Source organism: Bradysia coprophila, chromosome X (genome assembly GCF_014529535.1).
Source record: "Bradysia coprophila strain Holo2 chromosome X, BU_Bcop_v1, whole genome shotgun sequence".
NCBI lineage: Eukaryota > Metazoa > Arthropoda > Insecta > Diptera > Sciaridae > Bradysia > Bradysia coprophila.
In genome coordinates, this window is record NC_050737.1 from 7,735,524 (window position 1) to 7,760,786 (window position 25,263).

The 25,263-nt window shown below is 35.9% G+C and overlaps 1 protein-coding gene across 2 annotated transcripts in view; it reads left to right on the forward strand.

Annotated features, from left to right (window-relative positions):
* The first annotated feature begins 23,977 nt into the window (after positions 1-23,977).
* Positions 23,978-25,263, forward strand: part of LOC119085755 (homeotic protein Sex combs reduced) — a 45,501-nt gene continuing 44,215 nt past the window's right edge. The window contains exon 1 of one of the 2 annotated variants that reach the window (XM_037196238.1): positions 23,978-24,903. The gene's annotated coding sequence lies outside the window, so the exon portion shown is untranslated. The remainder of the gene's footprint in view (positions 24,904-25,263) is intronic. The other variant, XM_037196239.1, reaches the window with a different exon arrangement.

Consider the following 25,263-nt stretch of genomic DNA (forward strand, 5'->3'; position numbering starts at 1 on the left):
TTTGCTCTGAAAGAGTTTTTGCCGGGATATCAGTCGTTTTAGAAGTTAAGTCGGAAGTTGACGAAAATTAGAGGTGTGTGCCGGTTTTAAAATAGTCGGCGGCGGTGCGCCGACTGGTAAGGGATCGGCGGCGGTGCGCCGACTGGTAAGGGATCGGCGGCGGCTAAATTATTTCAGAACGGCACATTGACTTAGTGTCAAACTTCGAAATAACTCAGCTGATAACATTGTGATGCTGAGTTGCATAAAGTTGTTTTAGTAACACGCTAATACGTACCAATGATGAAATGGAGAACATATACATTTTTAGCCAAACGTGGCCAACGTTTTGTCGTTAAGTTTGTATCATTGAGAAGGTGTCATTGATTCCGAATTGTAATGTAAGCTGTGTAGTGACCGCTATGTTGACTATTCCCTGAAAATTTGACGAAATTTTAAAATTTAACGAAAATCGAAAATTTGAAGAAAATCGAAAATTTGACGAAAATCGAAAATTTGACGAAAATCGAAAATTTGACGAAAATCAAAAATTTGACAAAATTTCACGAAATTCGAAAATTTGACGAAATTTGACGAAATTCGAAAATTTGACGAAATTCGAAAATTTGACGAAATTCGAAAATTTGACGAAATTCGAAAATTTGACGAAATTCGAAAATTTGACGAAATTCGAAAATTTGACGAAATTCGAAAATTTGACGAAAATTGAAAATTTGACGAAAATCGAAAATTTGACGAAAATTGAAAATTTGACGAAAATTGAAAATTTGACGAAATTCGAAAATTTGACGAAATTCGAAAATTTGACGAAATTCGAAAATTTGACGAAATTCGAAAATTTGACGAAATTCGAAAATTTGACGAAATTCGAAAATTTGACGAAAATTGAAAATTTGACGAAATTCGAAAATTTGACGAAATTCGAAAATTTGACGAAATTCGAAAATTTGACGAAATTCGAAAATTTGACGAAATTCGAAAATTTGACGAAAATCGAAAATTTGACGAAAATCGAAAATTTGACGAAATTCGAAAATTTGACGAAATTTAAAAATTTTACGAAATTTGAAAATTTGACGAAATTCGAAAATTTGACGAAATTCGAAAATTTGACGAAATTCGAAAATTTGACGAAAATCGAAAATTTGACGAAAATCGAAAATTTGACGAAAATTAAAAAATTTGACGAAATTCGAAAATTTGACGAAATTTAACGAAAATCGAAAATTTGACGAAATTCGAAAATATGACGAAGAAAGTAATTCTCTATCTGCCACCATTCAAGAAATATCTCCAAAACCCCAATTGACCCACCCATTTCCAACTTTCGACATTTTTCGCAAATGCCCTTCTTTTCTACTCGTAAAACTCTGAGACTTTGCCGAAGAAAGTAACTCTCTATCTGCCACCATTCAAGAAATACCTCTAAAAACATAATTGACCCACCCATTTCCAACTTTCGACATTTTTCACATATGCCAATGTGTTCTACTCGTAAAACTCTGAGACTTTGCCGAAGAAAGTAAATCTCTATCTCTCATAAGCCAAAAAATATTAGTCCTTTCATCCTACGCTCGAGTAGCTCAAAATTTGGTCACTCTGACCACTCTAGCTCAACCAAATCTGCACCAATTTTTCTAATTATTTTTTTGTTCGATTCGTGTGGCGAATACCTTTCATTTGATGGGTCACACGCCCCTGCAGGTTTCAATACAGCTGAGCTACAGCTGAAAACGCGTTCCCGACCCTCGAAAACCACACTCAGAAACCACTTCGAGGCCAATAAAACAAAATTCTGGTTTTTCCTGGGGTAGTGGCGTATCACATTTTCATTTTTATGCCCACCCTGAGGTTCCTGCAAAATTTCATGGAGATTGGCTGACTAGTTTCCGAGATCGACCGTCGATAGATAGACAGATAGACAGATAGACAGATAGGCAGATAGACAGATAGGCAGATAGACAGATAGACAGATAGACAGATAGAAACATACAGAGTAAGTTGAAAGATTTTGATTGTTTGGAAAACGTTAATTTGGTGCATTTTCTATCAAAATGACCAACTTCAAAACGATGTATCTCCGGCAATTTTAAAGTTACATAGTCGAGTGATAGCTCGTTTTGCTCGTATTTGAAGCGCGAATAAGATAGAATAGGATTTGTGGTGATACAGGCCAAAGGAAAGAAACTTAAATTCTCGCCTATATATAGTTGCCGCGTCTCAAAAAATTTTCTTCGTTCTTTTTTTGGAAGTTAGACTGCGTCAAGTCCTCCGCTATCGCTCCGGACATGATTACTATTTCCACACAGATCGAACAGTCGTCTGTTTTAAATTTTCCAACAATACGACCGAGCTCGTGATGTCACTTATATGACACCGCACAAACATTTTAAACTGATTTATAAGCTTTGCCAGCACTACGGACCATTACGATACTGATGTGTGTTGTGTTGAAGTACAATTTAAGAGACTGAAGAGAAGGCATATTTGACGATGAAGTGAGTCTCATTGCACCATAGAGTTATAGTTTGAATTTAGTTTTTTTTTTGTTATATCAAATAGTGTTTACGGTGGACTCGTAATTGAGTTATATAAGAGCTTATAACAAAACTGACGGTTAATTTTTAATAGAATTATGGAGATTATAACTGAAAATGTCTGTAAATATTAGGAATAATTTATTACAATGGGCAAAACAGTTATGATTGTAATTTATTTTCAGACAGTTATCATACAAATTGCAATAAGTCCTTTCTAGTCTGTCTTTTCAATAGTTCACACAAGAAAAATTGAGTATGAAAAGATCGTTTAACGTTGTGATTGTGGATGTTATTACTTAGTTAGGGTGGACTTAATTTTATTAGAATACACTAGCTCTGGATACGAATCCAAAGGTGAGAATACAAATGAAATATTTTCTGCAACTGCGCTGCGAAAACTGATTTTTTCATGCGTGATTTGAGTAATTTTTGCCACTAGTGGTGTAATGGATTTTCATATATACTTTTCGTCACTCCTTCTATGAACTATTAACAGTAAATAAAAATTCGGCTTTGACCAAATTTCGAACCCCCGACACCAAAACCCAATGCTTATCGAGGAACACCTCTAACCATTCGCTATTGAGATATACAATCGCAGTGAACCAATGTTTGAAGCGTTCATAAATGCAGTCTACTTGATCGTTCATACTATATTTCGTTCATACAGCAGAATCTATGTCAAAGGTAGAGTAATGCTTCAAAAGTTCATTTTTCGCAGCTGGTTACAGAAAACTTTGTTTGCAACAAGTTGCAAAAAGAGGTAGTTTTCGTCACACGATGTGGCTATCACATCTAGTGACGAAAATAGCATCTTTCCGCAATTTGTTGCATAGATTACTATTCTGCGATATTGGACGTTATGGCAGTCTTTTACATGCTTTGGTTTCCTTAGGGTAATTAATATAATTATTTACCTCGGCCTCGCCTCGGAATTAGAAACCTCACACTAAAACAGCGATCAATCTCTAATTTTCATCGCACGTTACGTTAATAATATTATTTTTTTTATTTTTTTATTTTTAATCGTTTTACGACCAAACAAACAGGCCGGGGCCCAATAATATGTTAGTCGGGAAAATACAAGAAAATCAGAAGTACAATGCCAAGTTTCTTTGCCAGAAAAACAATAATAAAAAAATTAGTAACTGAAAGTGTCTCTAACGAGCTCCTTAAACACCGAAAGTCTAGCATCCATAATATTCAAATCGGAGAAGAACAAGTCATGATGCTCTTGAATTCGGAAAATCGGTGAGTTCCTCTGGATGTTGGTCTTAATGTTGGGTAGGTAGAACACATTCCTTTGTCGGGTGGATCTAGTACGATGATCAAACGAAAGCTGGTGACGAAGTTTAGAATCGATTCGGCTATGAATCAATTTGAATAGGATCATTTCATCGTTTTCCAGTCGCCTGGATTCCAGCGAATGAAGTCTAAGATGTTGTAGTCTCTTGTCGTACGATTGTCGTTCCATGTTAAACTTGTAGAAAAACATCCTCGAGAATTTCTTTTGCACTCGCTCCAACTGATCGATTGAGTTGTGATAGAACGGACTCCAAACGGACGAACAATATTCAAGTCTGCTACGAACAAGAGAATTATAGAGTGTCACAAAGCTCGACCGATCGGAAAAATATTTGCCACAGCGGAAGATAAATCCAATAAGCTGGTAACTTCCTCGTAATGAAATCAACGTGATCGCTGAATGACAGCTTCTCGTCGATAATGACTCCAAGATCGGTTTTTGATCGCACTCGGTCAATAACCTGGCCACATAGCATGTATGGAAATGAGATCTTGTTGGGACTGTGCGTAAATGACATGACAGCGCACTTCTTGTGGTTCAGACTCATATCGTTCGATCTGCACCACCGCTCAACCAGCTCTAGGTCATTTTGTAGGAGTAGGCAGTCATCCTCATTGATGATTGGGCGAAAGACTTTCAGATCGTCAGCAAAGCCGAGTCCAGAATCTGCAGATAGAGACGTGAGTAAATCATTGATGAAGATTATGAATAAGAGCGGGCCAAGTATTGATCCTTGCGGAACTCCTGAGGTAGGAAAAATTCTGCTGGACGATGAACGACCAATTACCACCAGCTGCGAACGATCCCTGAGGTACGACGCAAACCATTGGACTAGGTTTGAATTTATTCCAAGTCCCTTTAGTTTACCAATCAGGCGTCCGTGGTTCACTTTATCAAAAGCCTTCGTGAAATCCGTATAAACTGAATCAACTTGACCACCATCCGCAATATTGTTTGCCAACATCGATACGTATTCCATCAGGTTCGTCTGTGTTGACCTCTTACAGAAAAAACCGTGCTGAGAATGGTGAATTTTATGCTATGAATTTTATATTGCTGAATATACAATGCTCGTTGTTTTTTGGTACTAGATTTTAACGCGGTAAACGTTTTGTTATCAGAAACTGCTACTGCAACTTTCTAAAAGTTATCTGGTTAGGTTAGATTGTTGGGAGACATCTTCCTGACAAACGAAAAACCAGATCAAAGATCCATTTATTTATTACTACTACATTGCCCACATCTCTAGCCACTTCTTATCTCGGTGTTCTGATACTCAAAGGTGCAGGAAAACTAAGTCTGGTGTAAAGAGGACAAACCCTAAGGATATGTGCACCAGTCTCAGCGCCAGACCGCAAGGACAAATAGAGTCGATTGCGAAGACGGTCGTCACTGGTTCGAATATCCCTATACTACTTGGGGGCCGTTCATAAATTACGTAACGCTAGAGGGGGGGGGGGGGGGGGGTATGAGGCAAGCGTTACGGTTCTAACAAAATTGGGTCAAACTTGACCCTTTTAGCGTTACAGACCCGGGGGGGGGGTCTGAAAAATGTTGATTTTTGCGTTACGTAATTTATGAACGGCCCCTTGTCACAGAATGCACGCACAGCAATTCCAATTAAATTAAACTGAACTCAATATAAGTTTTCAGTTTTTGTGGGTTTTGGCTCGTTCTATTCGTTCCACATGTATTTTTTCACATTTGAGTAGCGCTGGCGCTATGGCGAACATGTGGAACAATGTAGAAGGTCAACCCAGTAAAAAGTTTATAAGAGTTTAGTTTTTTAAGTAGTTAAGACCTATGCCGCTATGCCAATAGAACGGAAACAACAATTATTGTGAAATTATAACCAATCATCGCTGGATACAAATCTCACCTTAAAGTTTATTAAATGATTTTCTTAGAATAATTTTTGAAAGTTTTTTTTTTAAATTAAATTGTGTAGACAATGCTCGTATTGAATTTTCTCATAAGAGAAATTACCACAATACTTCAGATGGGTTGACTAATGTAAATGACCGATTTGTAATATAATAACGGTTTTTCATCACACAGAAGTCCTTCATCTTTAATCACTGTTGCTTGCACATTAAATTATGTGTGAGTCAGGAGTCATACACTTAAACATTTCTTTAGATTTGATCATGATCAGACGGAAAGATTTTTTTTTTAAGTTGGAATCGCAAATCATTAGCAAATTACAATTTCAGCAGCATTTTAATGCTTTGTACAATAAAAATAGCAATTGATATCACAGCAGCCACGGCTTATTGATGCTTTACCTCGCATTATATAAAATGTGAGTGGCATTATCTCTCTTATTTTTCATAATACGCGCATTTCGTTGTTCAATACGGCTAGGTAATTTGAGTCCGTAATTGATGACTTCTCGTCAAAGATTTCATGTTTTCAATGAGAATCCATTAAGAAAGACACACATTGAGAGATATCACATATAAAAATTGTATACGAAAATGAATGATTGTTTGTGCAGTAAAATTTTATTCGATATTGTCGAAGAATTCAAAACATTTAACAGATTGATATTTAACTAATAAAACAAATATATTTTAAATCTCATTAATATTGTCGATTCCAGGAGGTCTTTAAATCATATTTCTCTCTCGACCGTTCGACAGACATAAACGAAAAATAAACAGTAAAGGTACAGACAGATTTTTCAGATAGGTAAATTGTTTTCGCAATTTTTTTGTTGCTTGTTTGTTTGTTCTTTCGTTTTTTTTTTGTGTTGTCAAATGTATAAATTGATCAGATTACGGATTACTAAATAATTAATTACATCAACTTTACATCAACTTTGATGATTGTTACACACGGTGATACAAAATTTATGATATTAGTCTATGTACTACACACAAATTATTAATGATTAAATGCTCTGACTGATTATACGTTACGGTTCGAAATCAGTAATACTCATTTCAAATCAGAATAGATGGAGGACTGACGTTTCCAGAGCCAAGAGCCATAAGCAAGTGTTTATACAGAAATTAATTAAGGTTTTATGTGGCGTTTAGCACCGCAGTCGCAGTGGTCAGTAATGTTTAATTGTTGAAGAGCCTATTATAGCAGTTGAAAACTACTTTGTCCTACTCAGCCGTTAAATATTGCAGAAAACTAAAATTATTGTCAATATAAATTGATCCCAGAAGATTGTCCATAAAAGATGTCCGCATTTTTTTCGTACCTTTGGATCCCATCCCATTCCCTACGTCCACGTTTTTTCAATACACGTTTGACATTTTTTATCCGCTTTTGTTGACCTACTCACTTTCCCTGAGTCTTGACGTCTTTTGAATGAAATTTTTACAATTTTGATTGATCAAAAATCAAATTGAGGGATTTTTTTGAAAGTGGACCAGGCTCCGTCGGAGCTATTTTTTTGCGACGGTTTGTTCATATGCCCAGATAGCCTTGGTCCCAATAGTCCAAAACCGCAGTCGTTTAATTTTCATGTTTGCGTCTTGGCTGGTGGTGAAGGTGCAAAAGTCGAAAAAGGGTGTTTTTTATACGTGATTTACTGCCGCTGCAGACGATGGACACACATTTGTGGTGGCTCGTTGGATAGGTACTGTCCAGGAGACCCGGGGCAAAGACAGATATCAAATGTGTACTCAAGCACTATTCAAAAATAACAAAAAGTATGTATCAGTCAAAGGCCGGAAATTTTGATGATCTTTATTAGGTGATATTTTGTACTTGGTGACTGTTGTTGTATAGATCAGTGGTTGCCCTGATAGAGGCTTAACCCAGCTCTACAATTATACCTCAATTGCCATAGAAGTGAAAGGTTTCAGGATACTTTTTTGGGTATAAAGCAAATGACTTCCTTCACTCGAAAGCAAAATATTGATTTTAGAAAAATACACGAATTATGCTGTTTTTGATGTCTGCATCCAATGATCTAACCATAAACATTCTCCAGGTGCGAGATATCACCTTTTGAAGTTCATCAAAATTTACGGCCTTTGACTGACACAATATTTTTGTTATTTTCGAACAATGGCACAGAACATGCAAGATATCTATGCTTGCCCCGGTTCTCCTGGACAGTACCTATCCAACGAGCCGCCACACATGTGTGTCCATTGTCTGTAGCGGCAGTAAATCACGTATAAAAACACCCTTTTTTCGACTTTTGCACCTTCACCACCAGCCAAGACGCAAATATGAAAATTAAACGACTGCGGTTTTGGACTATTGGGGCTAAGGGCTATCTGGGCATATGAACAAACCGCCGCGAAAAAATAGCTCCGACGGAGCCTGGTCCACTTTCAAAAAAATCCCTCATTGTGAAAGAACAGATCAAGACACCTCTGAGTTGATCCCGAAGACAGTGATACCAACATTTTCTATTGTTCTAAAATTTTATATGGAAACTGTCTGCTGAACCTTTCAAATTTGAGCGCCAGGTGCCTGCGTACATTCTGTAATTTTTGGCCTCCTAACTTTTTGAACAACCTCCCATGGCGTTGCTAGAGAACTGTCTTGCGCAAATTAAACAAACATCGTCATGTTCACTTGATACAAAAGAGCAGCTGTTGCTATGACCTTTAAGGGGACCAGCAAGCACCGCAAGCACACAGTCACATGGTTTTCGGTGTGAAACCCAAGAGTCTCTTTTAATTGGTTTCACAACGCTAATATCTGTTATCAAACAACGACGTATGAAGCTTCTAACTGTTTAATGTTTGTTGTGAAATAATTAACATTTTCGTTTAGCAAAGACTCTATGAAAGTCTCCTACGTCTATTGATTAAACCATTTTGCTCAGTAAGTTCAAAATCTTCCACTTTATTAACTTTAATACACATTCTGCAATATAAGGAGACACTAGCCAGAACTCATCGCTTTTTTTGTTACTGTTGTCGATAGCGGATGACTTTGGGTTGACATTGTCTAGAAATACAACGAACATATCATGTGAAAACGATCAAAATAACGTTATGAGTATATTTCCTATGATTAAATCAATGTGATCGAAGCTCTTCTTGGGACAAGAATAATTTTGGATTTGGCGTTATTTATAATTGAAGGCTTGTTAACTGTATATTGACGTAATGTGATTGATACTTAATTATAACAAATCACACTTCCACTTTTAACTCAACTCAACTCGAAACTCACACGAAGTTCCATTCATCCAGCGTATAGTGTATGTTACCGCTCTACATCTGTGTTTCTGAACAAATATAACATTGTGTATACAGTTCATAGGTATAATGCTCAAATGTTCCAGAGGTACATCATCGTTATGCATACCTACTCATTCAACTGTAAATCGTCGAATATCGGTAGAGAATGATAAATGATGTAAAGTGTTCAAAAGTCGTTCAAAAATCACCCTTAAAATGGTCCAAATGTAAACCCTCTTCTGTTTTGTTCCACTGAAACAATATAATGTGCTGCGAAACGAGACATTGTATCGACACATTGGAAACACTTTGCTGGGTTCATGCTCTTTCGCGAGAAACAAATTAAAGAATTCCTTAACGTCATATGTTGAAAAATTTCCATTTTACCATATTCAACTCAAACTGTACATTCCAATAATGATGTTTGAGGAAATGGTATCGATTTCCTGGCAAATATGCTATGCTATTCCTTTGGAATGGATAGTCAAACAACGTAGGAAGAAAGTAAAGTAATTCTGGGTTAATACATATTTTGCATGGTGAACGCTACGTTGCCAATACTGAAGTTATCGAATTTAGGCTAGACAAAGATAAAAAACAATTATGTTATTAATCGATGTCGTTGTTCCCTTTTTGTGTATGCCTTATGCCAACGAATGCAAAAGTATACAGTTTAAATACAAGACCTGTATATAGCCTGCTGTTAAGGGATACATTTAAATGATTCTCAAAGAAAAAAGAATTCTTCACAGGTCGTATTGAAAGAAGCTATTAACCTTGTCTATTATGGATAGTAATTATTGGGTCAACAACATTATTTAACATCCTTTCTTCATATCAATGAAACAAATACGGAGTCATTCGTAACTGCTTTGACACACGAACGTTGTGATCTAAAAGTGTTAGAAAACTGACTATGAACGTTGTTCATACGTTGTCAACGTTGTTTACTTTTGCAAACTTAATTAAGTACTAGATATTAGGGTGATCAGGAAGCTATAGGGTTCTGTTCATAAATTACGAGACAAAATAACATATTCAACGACTTTATTCATTCCAAATGCAATATGAGCATGATGCGTTATAGAATGTCGTAACATTGGTAATGCAATGCAGGTAGAATATAGGTAGAATCTATTAATATTGTTTCAAGTAATTTGATCTTATGCACTTTTGTCATTATCGATTCTTCTACAATTTCGACTAAAATTAATCGTTCGATGAACATGAATACCACAATTGCAATTGATCAGGGAAATGTTATATGACTAATTCTAAAACAAAGTGAAAAAATGCGCGCGCTGGTAATTAATTATACCCTAAAATTCTTAGAGTCTAATAATGTTTACCGCCATCAATAAATATCATAAAAACTGTTTCTTCTTGTTTTCTTTCAGTGATAAACACTGAAAAAAAATTCAGATAATCTTTCCCCGAGTAATGTAATTTCTCATACACAGAGAAAAAAGTCGGATTAAATGTTTAATCTACGGAAAGATTATGAATATTTTAAATATTTTGAAAGATTTCGTTTCAATCTTTTTTCAAAGATTACAAAAATTAAATCTTTCGATAGATTGCGTTTCGGGTTAAAATGGCTAAAATTGATAGTAGCAATAATATTTTCCATACGCTTATGATACTTTTCAATAGTTGTGCCAGGCTCAACTTCCTTATCGTTGCAGGAAAACTAAGTCTGGTGTAAAGAGGACAAACCCTAAGGATATGTGCACCAGTCAGATTTATAAAGATTTATGATAATAGTTAATTAAATAATTGGAAAAATGAAAAAAAGATGTTGCCTTCGATTAGGATTTGAACTCGTTTACTATGATGGTTACCTCAGTTGGTACAAAGGTTTCGTTCAGAAGATTATTTTTTAATCTTTGAAAGAGTAAAATCTTCGCAACAACGGTTCGAAAATAATCTTGCTAAGATTAAGAACCCAATAGCTCAGTGGTAAAGTACAGGACTGGAGATACGGAGATACCGAGGTGAACGAGTTCAAATCCTGATCATATTAAGTAAAAAAAAAACATTTAATTTCAATTAAACAAATAAAATTTCCAATTTCAGAATAAATAAAACAAATAAGTCTGACTCCAATATTCAAATAAATTTTGGAAAAAAAATTTTAATTTCAAAATAAAAACAAGGCATCAGAACAGTCGGAGCGTTTGCTGCGACTTAGCCCCGTACGTCCCGTAATCCTATTTCGTCCGTAACCATAATACGTCCGTAGCCGTAATACGCCCGGAACCCTAATACGTCTACAACCCTCTAATGCGTCTGTTACCAAAATGCAAGTCAAGTTGGGCATGGTCAAATTTACTGAAAGTGTTCATTTTTAAAATTGCGCATAGCGCAATTACAAAAGCCCGTACGAAGTACCTCTCAAATAAAACCAACAATTTACGACATTATTTTAGAAACCCAAAATTTTTTGCCAATTTTCCATTGGGTATTCAATTACTTCTCAAATAAAACAAAAATTAGCAAAATCGGATGATATTTACTCGATTTACGTGCAAAAAACACTTAGGGCCGAGTAGCGGCCTTAGTCCAAGGGCCCAAATTTTAAACTTTTTTCGCCACGTTCTTTTCGGTATTCAATTACCTTCCATAAAAAACTAAATCTAGCAAAATCGGATGAGATTTACTCGATTTATGTGCAAAAAACACTTAGGGCCGAGTAGCGGCCTTAGTCCAGGGGCCCAAATTTGAAACTTTTTTTTACCATCATTCTATTCGGCATTCAATTATCTCTCAAATGAAACAAAATCTAACAAAATCGGATGAGATTTACTCGATTTATGTGCAAAAAACACTTAGGGCCGAGTAGCGGCCTTAGTCCAAGGGCCCAAATTTGAAACTTTTTTCGACACGTTCTTTTCGGTATTCAATTACCTTCCATAAAAAACTAAATCTGGCAAAATCGGATGAGATTTACTCGATTTATGTGGAAAAAACACTTAGGGCCGAGTAACGACCTTTGAGCCCTCCCAACAAGCTCGCGTTGCATCCTACACAAAAACAATGTTCAGCAACTTTGTTCTACTCGTCAATACCTTTCATTTGATATATCACAAGCAGCTATTGCGTGCGTATTTCGGTAGATATCGTCGAAAGACTGAAAAACACCTAGCTTGAGTAAATCACAACCTTTTTTCAAAATTCTTTTTTTCCCCGATTGGTATCGACAAAAGTAAGGTCAAGTTCGAAAATGGGCATGGTAGGGTTGGCCCCTCCAGAGCTAGGGCCCTATAGGTGTTTTTCAGTCTTTCGACGATATCTATCGAAATACGCACGCAATAGCTGCTTGTGATATATCAAATGAAAGGTATTGACGAGTAGAACAAAGTGGCTGAACATTTTTTTTGGGTAAGATGCAACGCGGGCTTGTTGGGAGGGCTCAAAGGTCGTTACTCGGCCCTAAGTGTTTTTTGCACATAAATCGAGTAAATCTCATCCGATTTTGCTAGATTTAGTTGAATACCGAAAAGAACGTGGCGAAAAAAGTTTCAAATTTGGGCCCTTGCACTAAGGCCGCTACTCGGCCCTAAGTGCTCTTTGCACATAAATCGAGTAAATCTCAACCGATTTTGCTAGTTTTTGTTTCATTTGAGAGGTAATTGAATACCCAATGGAAAGTTGGCAAAAAATTTTGGGTTTCTAAAATAATGTCGTAAATTGTTGGTTTTATTTGAGAGGTACTTCGTACGGGCTTTCGTAATTGCGCTATGCGCAATTTTAAAAATGAACAGTTTCAGTAAATTTGACAATGCCCAACTTGACCTGCATTTTGGTAACAGACGCATTAGAGGGTTGTAGACGTATTAGGGTTCCGGGCTTATTAGGGCTACGGACGTATTATGGTTGCGGACGAAATAGGATTACGGGTTGTACGGGGCTAAGTCGCAGCAAACGCTCCGACTGTTCTGATGCCTTGTTTTAATATGAAATAATTGAAATGAAATGTAATCCGAAAAAGATTTAAATCTAATCCAGGATTTTTGTCTGTGTACAAAAACTGCATTACCACGTCACAGGTAATGTTATTTTTATATCAAAAATTACAATACCTGGAGAAGAACTGTCAACGTTTTTCTCAGTGAACTCGAAAAAAAAAATGGTGTTAGAACGAATGGAATTGGTCGTATAGCACATCAATAGTGATAGTACATGTTGAAAATTGAAGTTCGAATTTTTTTTTCTGTCAATTTTTTTAGCGTGTTGACGTAACGTTATTTTATATATTTCGTTCCCGATGCACGTAAAACTTTCTTGAAGTGAAAAAAAAATTGTTCGCAAACTTTTTTCGGACTGTTTTTAAAATTTTTGTTGTACGCGCCCTAATGGGATTCGAACCCGAGACCTCTTGCGTATGAAGCAAGCGGTCAACGATCTGAACCACCGGACTAAATTAGGTCTCGGGTTCGAATCCCATTAGGGCTCGTACAACAAAAATTTTATTTCCAAATTTCAATTTGATTTCTCATACTTTGCACTCTTCAATTTCAAAAGTTATTTATGAACGTTGATCAGTGACAAACGTTTTACTCTTATTATATGTAATTTGTTGGAGTTAATATTTTTGCATTTTAAACAGGGCTTATTATTGGTAATTGTGATCCTGAAAATTCGGAGAAATTCCGAATAAGTATGACAGACGAATTTTTTAGAATTATTTGGAGGTATTTTTTTAAAAAACAGCCTACCGAAATCGGACGCATTTCCAGTGGACTTTTTTATATGTGCCTAGAAAGGTATTCGACCCTAGAAGCCAAAACCACTTTCGAAAAAATTCTTCGAAGTTTGTGTGACTGGTGAAAGGTGATCCAAAACTTGCACTTTTCTTTCAAAAATTTCTCCAGTTACGTGAGCCGTTCAGGGTCGTGTAGGGTGTCATTAGAAAGGTAATCACATGTACTATTGAGCCGAATAGGGACTTATTGGGTTTAAAATTCATTGACACTGAAATATGTTCAGTTGAAGTTTTCAACCGAAGACTTACACTGTTCTTACTGAAATTTCTCGAGGTACACAAAACGTACATGGGGTATCATTTGAAAGGTAATTTAATGTGCTTTTGGGTCAAATAGGGCCTTATGAAGTTTGGATGCATCTATGATGAAATATGTACACCTAAACATTTCAATTTCTATTTCAACGTAGATGCATCCAAACCACATAAGACCCATTTGGCCCAAAAGCACATTAAATTACCTGTCAAATGATACCCCATGTACGTTTTGTGTACCTCGAGAAATTTCAGTAAGAACAGTGTAAGGCGTTGGTTGAAAACTTTAACTGCACATATTTCAGTGTGAATTTTAAACACAATAAGTTCCTATTCGGCTCAATAGTACATGTGATTACCTTCCTAATGACACCCCACACGACTCGGCTCGTGTAACTGGAGAAATTTTTATAAGAAAAGTGCAAGTTTTCGGCTTTTGATCACCTTTCACCAGCCACACAAACTTCGAAGATTTTTTTTTGAAAGTGGTTTTAGCTTCTAGGGTCGAATACCTTTCTAGGCACATATAAAAAGTCCAATGGAAAATGCGTCCGATTTGGGTAGGCTGTTTTTCAAAAGAATCCCTCTTGGAATTTTTCCGAAATTTCAAAATTTAAATTCCCAATAAAACATCCTGTTGATAAGGAGTAGAATAAATCAAACATTTGATAAGACGATGTATTTTATATTACTATATTTAAAAGTTTTACTGTCACGGTGAGCTTAGATCTAGCTTTCTGGTAGAGGACTAGGCTCTGATCATTTTTGAACCATTTTTTCATACAATTTGGGGGTCGAAAGAGTTTCAGCAAAACATAGATTTTTCAGAGAGTTTGGGCAGCAAATTGATAGTAGCTGTTAGCCTGAGGCTTAACCTTTCTAATGATACATACAGCATATTCCGTATGAGTACAATATGAATTTAATCGTATAAAGAGAAGCAGAGTCAACCCACTCAAGATGTTGAGAATTGTATCTCATAAACACTCGCGGAAATCCTGATCAAGAATGCCATTGAAATGAACGAGATCATAGTGGACACGAACAGAAAAAAGAAAATGAAAAAGTCAGTTACAACTGTACGATCGATCAATAAAGATATTTTCCGGGGACAGCATCCCCAAGTCTCAGTGTTTAAATTGTAGTGAATTTAGTAGAATTCCCAACAAGTGGCGCAGCTGAAAACAAAAGGAAGTAATCCTTTGGACGCTCCGAAAAATCGTTTATGGGCGAACTGATAAAAAGATCAAGTGCTTCGTGATAACTCATCCAGGAAACGATTGGCGAATCGGTATCGTTAAGTGTCAACAGCAGTAGAAAAGCTCCAAAGAATGCACACTGTTCACAGGATGATAGCGAATCATCTGTATAGTGCGAAGTTCGGTGTATCGATGACTAAGCGTTTGATGAACAAATCGGATGGGACCTTAAAAAACGCTAACACCACGGATATTGGACGAGTTGTCAGTTGTTGTCAGGCGTGGAATATGAAAACGAAAGTTGGAATAAAGCTCAAAACCAGGCGTTGGTTCACGGAAATCCAGCAGTTAAGCATACAACCAGTCGTTTACATGAATACAGTGATTGACGTTGGTCATGGCAAAACGTGTAGTCCGGATGTGTAATGTGAATCGGGCTCTTCAACTGAAAGTGTTCCGTAGTGCGAAAGAAACAGCGTCAATTGAATCAATTTAAGGCCACTGTTTAAAAGGAAATGGACAATGAATAAACACGCCTACTCCACACGAGTACTTGATTGTACTCTGGCTAAAAAAATTCGTGAAGAAATCAGGATATGGAAAAATTCTGATCCAGTCGTTTGATTAGCAATCAGTTTGTTGTTGGATGACAGTTGGTTGGTTGGAGGAATCGAGTGGTCGAAAATTTTGCATTTCCGGAAAAATTGTGGATCAAGGGCCAAAGTTTCCAATTATTTCAAACGAAGAAGATCGGCTAAAGATCAAGACAGAGAAAAGTTGGAGCAAAACATAAAACCCAGTCGTTGTTTGATGTAAATCCAGTGGCTGATTCGCGTTGCAAGTGATTTCGTTGGTTCATTTTGTCATTGCCGTTGGGCATCATACCAGTCTACGATCGCTGGTTTACGAAAGTCCAGTAGTTGGCATTCGGATAACGATTCAGAATGATAAGACCTCACATTGGTTGAACGTTGAATCGAAAGCTTGAGTGAAAGTTGCAGCTGGCACCACACAGTTTATATTTGTTGCGTCAGAGACACGAGAGGAAATACGAGAAAACAGTCTACAAGCTTCCAGTAGATGTGAATCGCTAAAATTTCGACCAGGTGAGTGACTTGGTGACATTGACGTTAACGGACAAGCCTTTGTACTGAACGATTTGGTGGAAACTCCAATGGTTGGTATTGGGGGTAAGGCCTTGTTCTTGAGTAGCATCAACGCACCTCAAGCAAAAGTGCTATTTATGACAGCTGCCAAATAGAGTACTTTTTGTATGACATTTTATCCACACTTTTTACAGTGTAAAATTTTGTATGGAGCACTGTCAAGTTTCAGTACCCTATTGAGAGTATCACTTTTGCTTGAAGTGCGTTGGTAGCATTCGTGGTTGTTTCAGGGTGTTTGTTACTTGCAGCCAGTTGAAAAGAAATGGAAAATCGTTCATGCTCATTTTGCAGCGGTTTTTTTTGTAATTTTTTATTGAGCTCAGAGATTCGTGAAGTTGTTTATACATATCTGCAATTTAAGTGTGAACAGATTGGAAGTTTCAGATTGGCAGCAGATTTGAGTGAAGGGAATTAAGTAAACGGGCAAGAGAAGTTAGTTTGAGTTAACGTTATTAGGGGTAGATTGACTGTGGACTATGACGAACGCGACGAACGGTCGAAAAATGAATTCCATCAGCGATGTGAGTGGAGAGTTGCAAGTGACAAAGCGATGTGATTAAAGAAGGAACGTGTGATAGAACGTACAGTCGTTGTAAGCGGCAACAGGTAGTAAACGAAAAACAAAGTGCCTTCAACCAAACAAATTGGGGCAGTCACCAACTCGACGAAGACATGTAACCAAGGATATACTGAAAAAGTAAACAGTTGAGACGATCAAAGTTTGGCAAAGAGTAGAGGTGAGATATTTACTGAGGATGTGGCCGGAGTCAGCTCACCGGAGTGTGGATTGGACACAGGCAGTAAATATTCTTTCAAGAAACCTTGAAATTTATCCTAACAGATCTAGTGTTTGATTTCGATGTCAACAGAAGTGACTGGTTACACTTGGCAACACATAAACATTCGCACGTAAGAAGGTGGGAGTGAGTGAACTTCTTTCTTCGCAGAATGTTCAACAAAAGCTCGATATCGAAATTGGTCAGTGGATGACTAGCAGCAGCAAATGACGAAAAAGAACCGACATCAAATTGATTTGTTAGCGAAGGACTGGCAACATAAAATGGTGAGAGGAGGATTCAATCTAGATTTGTCAGTGGCGAACTGGCAACAGTGACGAAAAGAAATTCCTATCTAAACTGGTCAGTGGCGAACTGGCAAAGCTCTATCCAAAATTGGTTTGTCAGTAGCGGACTGACATCGCAAAATGATAATGGAATGAAAGACATTGGCAAATGGTGTACTGGAAGCATGTAATGGTGCGAACGAACAACATACAGATTCAGATTCACAAACTCCGAATGACCAACGGGAAATAATTGAAGTTGTGACCGATTCGATTTTGATGTCCGTAAACGAAGATGGTTGATCTACAACGAATGGGAATTCGATTGTTATGGTCGACAGCAAGAGAAGGCCCAGGGATACGTCAATACATGGTCGAGCCGTAGTAAACAGTAGCGCACTGTGAACTTGAATGATATCGAATGATAAAGCGGAAGATCTATCGAAATTGGTCAGTGGATGACTGGCAGCTATAACGAGAAGAAATCTCTATTATTTGGGCAGTAGCGGACTAGCGTCATCCAATGATGAAAAGGAAATGTTCAAACGCCGCACATCATCGAAATTGGTCGATCAATGGAAGACTGACGGCATCCGATTGAGAAACACGGACAATTACAAACATTGGTGACAGACAATGTGAAATATTTTGAGGTCTAACGACGGAAAAACAGAAACAGATTCGATTGAAGCATCCGTTAACGAAAGTGGAAGTCAATTTTCATACGTAAAGAACAGTTGAACCGTAGTGGACGACCCGAATGAATGCACGGCGACGCAATTCAGACTGAAAAAAGGATGGTCGAGCCGTAGTGGACGACAACGAATGAATGTACAGCGACGCAATGCAGACTGAAAATGGATGGTCGAGCCGTAGTGGACGACAGTGTAGATGAAATTCTCACGGCAAGTCTGCAAAATTAATACTCCGACAATTGAAACACAGTCAGATGCTTGGTGATAAACTACGTGGAAGCATGTTGAGGTAGCAAATTGGATTGACCTCAATAACGAAGTTATGGAAGGTCAAGGTGGGAGTATGTTGAGAATTGTATCTCATAAACACTCGCGGAAATCCTGATCAAGAATGCCATTGAAATGAACGAGATCATAGTGGACACGAACAGAAAAAAGAAAATGAAAAAGTCAGTTACAACTGTACGATCGATCAATAAAGATATTTTCCGGGGACAGCATCCCCAAGTCTCAGTGTTTAAATTGTAGTGAATTTAGTAGAATTCCCAACACAAGAGTTGAGTATAAAAAGTAAATTTTTCATGGAAATCCATACAAAACCTACTTTGGGAAACGTATGCTTGTTTGTATGTCTTGCACGGTTCCAATGACAGCCGTTTCCATAGCATCCGTTCCAATAATACAAGTTTCGAGAATTTATCCTAGATTATAAAGAAGCAATTTCAAGACATATCTGAGTTGATCACGAAGGGACTGACAATCGATATATCTGGTTGCATTGCCACGAACCTAGAATAAAATAATCTGCGTACGAAATATGTACGTAACTATTGGGGAGATATAAGCCTTTAGGAGTAACTTATTCTCCTAATTATTATAGAGTGAGAAATTGCAAAATTAAACCGGTGAAGTAATTTAGTTGTAAATCTTACCCTCTTAATAGTATATTACTTTCGAGGTTCCAAGTTATGTATTTCATAAGTGGGGTGTTACAGCCCGACCCGAAGGGCAGCTAGTTTACAATTACTACTTATAAATTGAATTATTGTTTTTATGATCCGATCGATGTATAACGGCGGCTGTTCGTTTGATGTAAATAAATAAAATTAGTCGAGCAAATTGTTTCCAAGGAAACTCGCGATAATTTGAGAAAATCTTGAAAATTGCGAAAATATTTTAGCAAATATAAGCATTAAGCACTGTTTCATATCTTTTTATTATTATCATCAACATCAACATCTGTTGACAACAAAATTATTATTGAACAATTATATCAGACTACAAACGTTAACTAACGTCCCTTCATGCTACATTCCAATATTCATACATTTTTCTGATTATTTAAAGAACCATTCGTTCATCGAGTGTACCGACCTACTCAGGTGGATAATCTTTAAATCTCGTACTTTGTCAGTTGAAAGTATTGTCGAAGGTTCGATATTAAATGATTTGGTCCAAATCTGTTACTTCATTAGTTTTAACATAGATTTTGCTATATAAATCAACAATAACAGATTTTTCCTCGTTGCTTTCGATAACAGATGACAGATAACAAATAACTGTTCTTACAAATAAATCAAGTTTTCCCTTTTTCTCGAAGGAAATACATACGTCAAATGGTTGTTCAGAAGGTTTTTAGACCTATAAAGATTGTAATAGACTATTTTCCTTTGTGGATTTAAGAAATTTTTGCTTCAAGAATTTTAACTATAATCTAATTGAGTCTAAAAAGTAAGAAACGCGTCAAGTAAGTTGTATTTTATCGATAAGTTTTCATCATCATTTGGCTTCTTACTCCTCGATGGAGCATAGAGAGTCTACAAATTGTCGGCATCGAATTCGGTTTGGTGCGAGCGCCTTGACTTCCGTCCATTCTTTCCCGGATTTCCTCGCTTCGTCGACGACTGTTCGTTTCCACGTGATTTTGGGCCTGCCCCTTTTCCGCGTTCGCTGTGGGTTCCAGTCCAGTGCGGTTTTCGCGATCAATTTCATTTTCTCGAATTTGGTTCGGTTCCACAAGTCGATGTTTGAAATCTTTTCTGGCCAGCGTATTCTCAGGATTCTTTTAAGGCATCGATTGACGAAAAAATTAAATCAGTTTTTGTTTGCAGATACAATCGGTTGAAGACTATCCTTCCTTACAAAACCTTAGATTGTCCATTAACGATTAAAGATACTTTTGTATAACAGATACTATTTGTTAAGTTGCCAAATTTAAAATGGGACCTATCGAGTTTACCAATGATTCAAGGTGGACTTGGAATTTGAAAGATCCAAGACATTGGACTAACTGCTTTTCTATCATTCGTGCATGGTGGATCCAATCTGGTCAATTCTATTTTGTCATTTTATGACTCAGATAAAATCGCAATTCGCTATCACAATGATTCGACCGAGGAGTCACTTAAGTCTTCCAAGTCATCCAAGCAATCAAGAAAGTTGGGATAAAATCCATATCGACAAAATTTCAACGTCATTCAATTTTCAATCGAAAAGTGACTACTGCTCGCTTTTTAGCATCCAAATGCAAAGAATCTAATGGCATGGTTAAACGTGTTACTATCTAAAACCATTGGCACTCTATTAGACCACATTACTTTTCGGAATGCTGTTGCTCTTCGTTATTTGTTCGATATTTGTCTACCACATCAATGTAAATGTAAAATTGCTGAAGGCGATTCTAATGGCATCCATGGTGTCTCATGTAAATTCAATGCAGGTCGATTTCCTCGCCACGTAGAATTCAACGACATTATCAAACGTGCTCTAATGTCGGCTCAAGTACCAGCACGTTTAGAGCCTGTCGGTATGGATCACAATTCAATAAAATGCCCGGATGGGATGACCCTTATATCCTGGCCCAACAGTCGAATCTTAACATATGATACATTGGCACCATCATATATAGATTTCACATGTAAGCATCACAGAAAATTAGCTGAGATAGCAGCACGAAAGAAAAGTGGTTCTACAGAGAAATAATTGAAAAAGAAAATTTGATCTTCGTCCCATTTGTGATTGAAACTTTAGGCCCTATTTGCGAAGAAGGACACAACGCAGGATGTGTGATCGGAACGTTCCCGGATGACAAAGGTCTGCACGAAATTTTCCTATTACAATTGTTAAACTGATTTCTGTGTGTAAATTGTTATGTGTCTGCTCTTCTATCTTTTGCACTACAATAATCATATTAGACTTGAAACTTCCAATTGAGCGACAGTACAGTATTAAACTCAGTTTGATCTTATTAGAACGATCTTCAGCATATTTTTTTTAAATGTATTCGTTTTTGTGACAAATGAATGGAAGAATAAATAAAGAAAAAATAATTTATCGGTAAACTTGAAATTGAATTTGAAAACTATTAAAAACTTTGTTGATTTCAATGGAACCGATGAAAGATCGTAACGAGTTAGCTATACCAATTATTTTTACTAATCGAATCTATTACTTCATTTGATTTTAGTAATTTCAAGAGTTTGATTAAATATTTTTTTGAAGCGAATGCTTCGTAAGACCGCATTACTCTATCTTTATCTTTCAAACCTTTCTCGAAAATGATGTAATCTCTTACCTCTCTTTTTTAGGAGTATGGGTATTGTTGCACGTTTAACAAAATTATCGAGTTTCGACTTCGAGTCTGTCGCTTATTTCGAGTTTACGATTAGATATAAAGAAGTGAAGTAAAAGATTTCGTATTTATTTTCTTGAACTTGAACTTGTTAGATCGACAGAAGTAATAGAATCGATAATAATGCTGATGATATACTTGTTGCTTGTGATATTAATATCGAGTGCGAACATTTCCGCGACTGAGCTAGCTGTAATTAACTTCAAAATGACTTTTTTTAAACTGTAAACGAAGTTGAAATTGTGCCCAATCCATTGAAATGTAAGCCATCGTGGTCCCTTTGCATAGTCGTTAAAATATACCCGATATGTGAATTAAAATATTTCTCGATTGTGGGAACTGAACGACCCAGACTTTGTGTATTTACATTTAACGCTATCAAAAGCAGACCTCATTCAATTGTTTTTATGACATTTATTCCAACGGTAAAAAAATCTATATCCTTTATCCTATCTGTATCCAATTTATCAAAAGTACTTTCTTTCGACATATCCTACCCAAATGTTTCTAACGTTCATTTCCCAAAAAAATATCTTGACAAATTTCAACACATTTCCATACTCAATTTTCCATTTTAACTGTTACACAACCATCTGTCTCAATAAAATTATTTGGAATTTAAAATTAAAGCAAAAAAATGGAAATAGAAACACCAAACGGTCACAATTAGTTTTGTTTTGATCATCCCTGGAAGTATGAAAGCTTGAAATAAGTTTTACGGTATTTTATCAGGACCTTTCACCATTCCATTTGATGGCACATTTTATTTATATCTTTTAATCAACAATCTAAAACAATTTTACTAATAGATTATATTTCAATCGAAAAATGAAACCTTGCTATTACAGTATCTCGCTTGTAACTGGATACGTATGTGTAGAATCGATATTAATTGACAAAATAGCAACCAAAAACATTTTTGTATTTTCGAAAATGTTTGATCATTTGACAATCACAATCTTCATTTTTTATTAACAAAACAACCGAAATGCAATCACTTTTAATTTTCCTTTTATTGTTGATTTTTATCCTTCTTTTTGTTGGTTTTCAACAACAACAATAAAAGACAAATGGAAAAAATATAAATAAAAAAAATTTCCAGCAAAATATTTTATTAATAAAACATTTTTGTAACCCGAACGGAGCTTTGACGATTCATACAAAAAACACGGATGTGTATAAACATAATAATATCCCTCATATAGTATGTGTCAAAAAGTACCCATGAAAAAAAGAACCCAAAAGAAATGAAAGAGGTTTAAATCATACAGTTATGAAAATGCTTCTAGTTTTAATTATTATTTATATATTCCGAAAAGCACATGGTAAGGAGGTGTAAGACGAACTCCGCCCATAAATGAAATTTAACCTTTTGAGAAAATGCGCAGTCATCGAACAAAGGCAGCATTATTGGACGGTTTCATGGTTGAGAAAAGGTCGAATATATGCCGGAGTTTTGTGTGTGTGTTCTGTATATGATAATCAGGTGGGATTTTTCATATTTATTTATTTTGAATTTATTTGTTTACACGGAATTTTTTTAAACAAAAAATCGGTCTTTTTCAAACGTTGAAAAAATAATTTTTTTGTTTTGTCAAAGGGATTGAATCAGAGAATGAATTTTTGATTCGTAGATTTTTTTTTAGTAGTATACGACTGACTTTTAACCAAAAGAAATTCTAAAAAGTATTTTTTGTGATCATCTGAAAAAAATTAATTAAAAAAATAAAATTGTGGAAGATATCCTAGTCCTTCTGCCTCATAGACCGCAAAGGGAACCCAATTGATAGTTTTTCTCTTATCACTTTAAGAAAAAACTCTTACTTTTCCCGTGCAATATATTTCAAAACTATAAACCGAACACCAATGCCAATATAAATTTATATTTGTTGTTGCATGCAAAAACGAGACAGCACATCATGCTGTTCCACATTCTAAACGGCACGGAACATGAAACAGATACACGAGCTTTCTTCTTTCAACGTTTGATTTACGGCATTATATTATTTCACTTGCTCTCCGTTTAAACTATATATATTCCAATTGATATGTGTATTTATTATGGTGTTTTTGGTTTCACATTCATACACAGAGACGGACCAGTCCGGGGTATTCGGGAAGTGTATGTGTTAGTTTTTGTGTGTTAAAAAGTGTCTGTTTGTGGCATGTGTATGCTAAGATATTTTTGATTTAAGATATACTTAATAGTCAAACTAAAACATTGGCGCTTTAAGCACGTATTCGGGTATATTGTCTTGATCTGATTGGATTTTATATATTTTTGTGCTCGATTCTATCACGGTAATAAATCAATCTTTCATCAAATTAGTTTAACAGCAAAAAAAAATATTTTATCGGAATTGGTGATAACGAATGAAAAAATCAGGAAAAAATTTTTAATTAATAAAAACAAAAATATTTAAGGGAAAAAACGGAAAACAAAAATCCAAAACCACGAAAAGAATTGTTACAACCAAAACGAAAAAAAGAAAAAATTAAGTGGCAATTTATAGTTCAGAATGACCCTCTATGATAATCTTGCATTATTCGGGAACATTTAGTTTTAATTTATGAGGTGAACTTGTGTCATAAATTATATTTTTTTTGTTCGACGTTCATATGAACTGTAAAATAGACTCTTAAGTGGTTTTATGGTTAATAATTTTGGAATGAAGTGACAAAAGGTGCTGTTCATAAGTTTTATTTATTTTGTACAAAATTTATTGTGTTTTTTCTGTTGTGCGTTTAAAAAAAAATTAATTTTTTTGGGTTACTGTATATTGGTGGTATATTGTAATAATGCTTTATCAGTGAAGAAGAATATAAAAGATAAGAATAAAAGTATTATCCTCACCAAAAGAGATATATAAGTGATATATTATGCATATGGAATACACAACATGTGACATACCTTTTTGGCGGAATATCTGTTAAGTGTTTCTCATATTATATGACTGCCATATTCAACTCCTGTGCAAAGGAATGTTATGCGTACAACGATTAATCATAAACGATTACAGTATCGGTGATATTCACATATGTAATTTCAAAAATAACCGTCGTTGGATTGTGAATAACCATTTTTCAATTGGAAGGAATCTCTTCTTGGATATTTATTGACGTGGTATGTAATGTTGTTTTGATGGTCGTTTTCATTTCATTTTTATTTATGGTGTGTGTTGAACATATTGATGACTAGTGTGGCCGTCGTTGATGGTATGCTATTTTACCACTTTAAGAAGTACTTAAAGTAGGTGTTTAAGAAATCAAATGCTGATCTTAGAGACAGTATGATGATCTGAAATGTTTGATTAATTCCTCCCTGTGTATGATCAGAAAAATGATTGCCTTTACCATTGGTCATATGTAGCTTACCGCTCGAATATCTTTTCCCTTTCGTACGACATTTGGTTTTCTATTCCACGAATCAGTTAGACATTTTCGATATGTTTGTCTGCCGGTACATGGATTTTAACAATTCCGT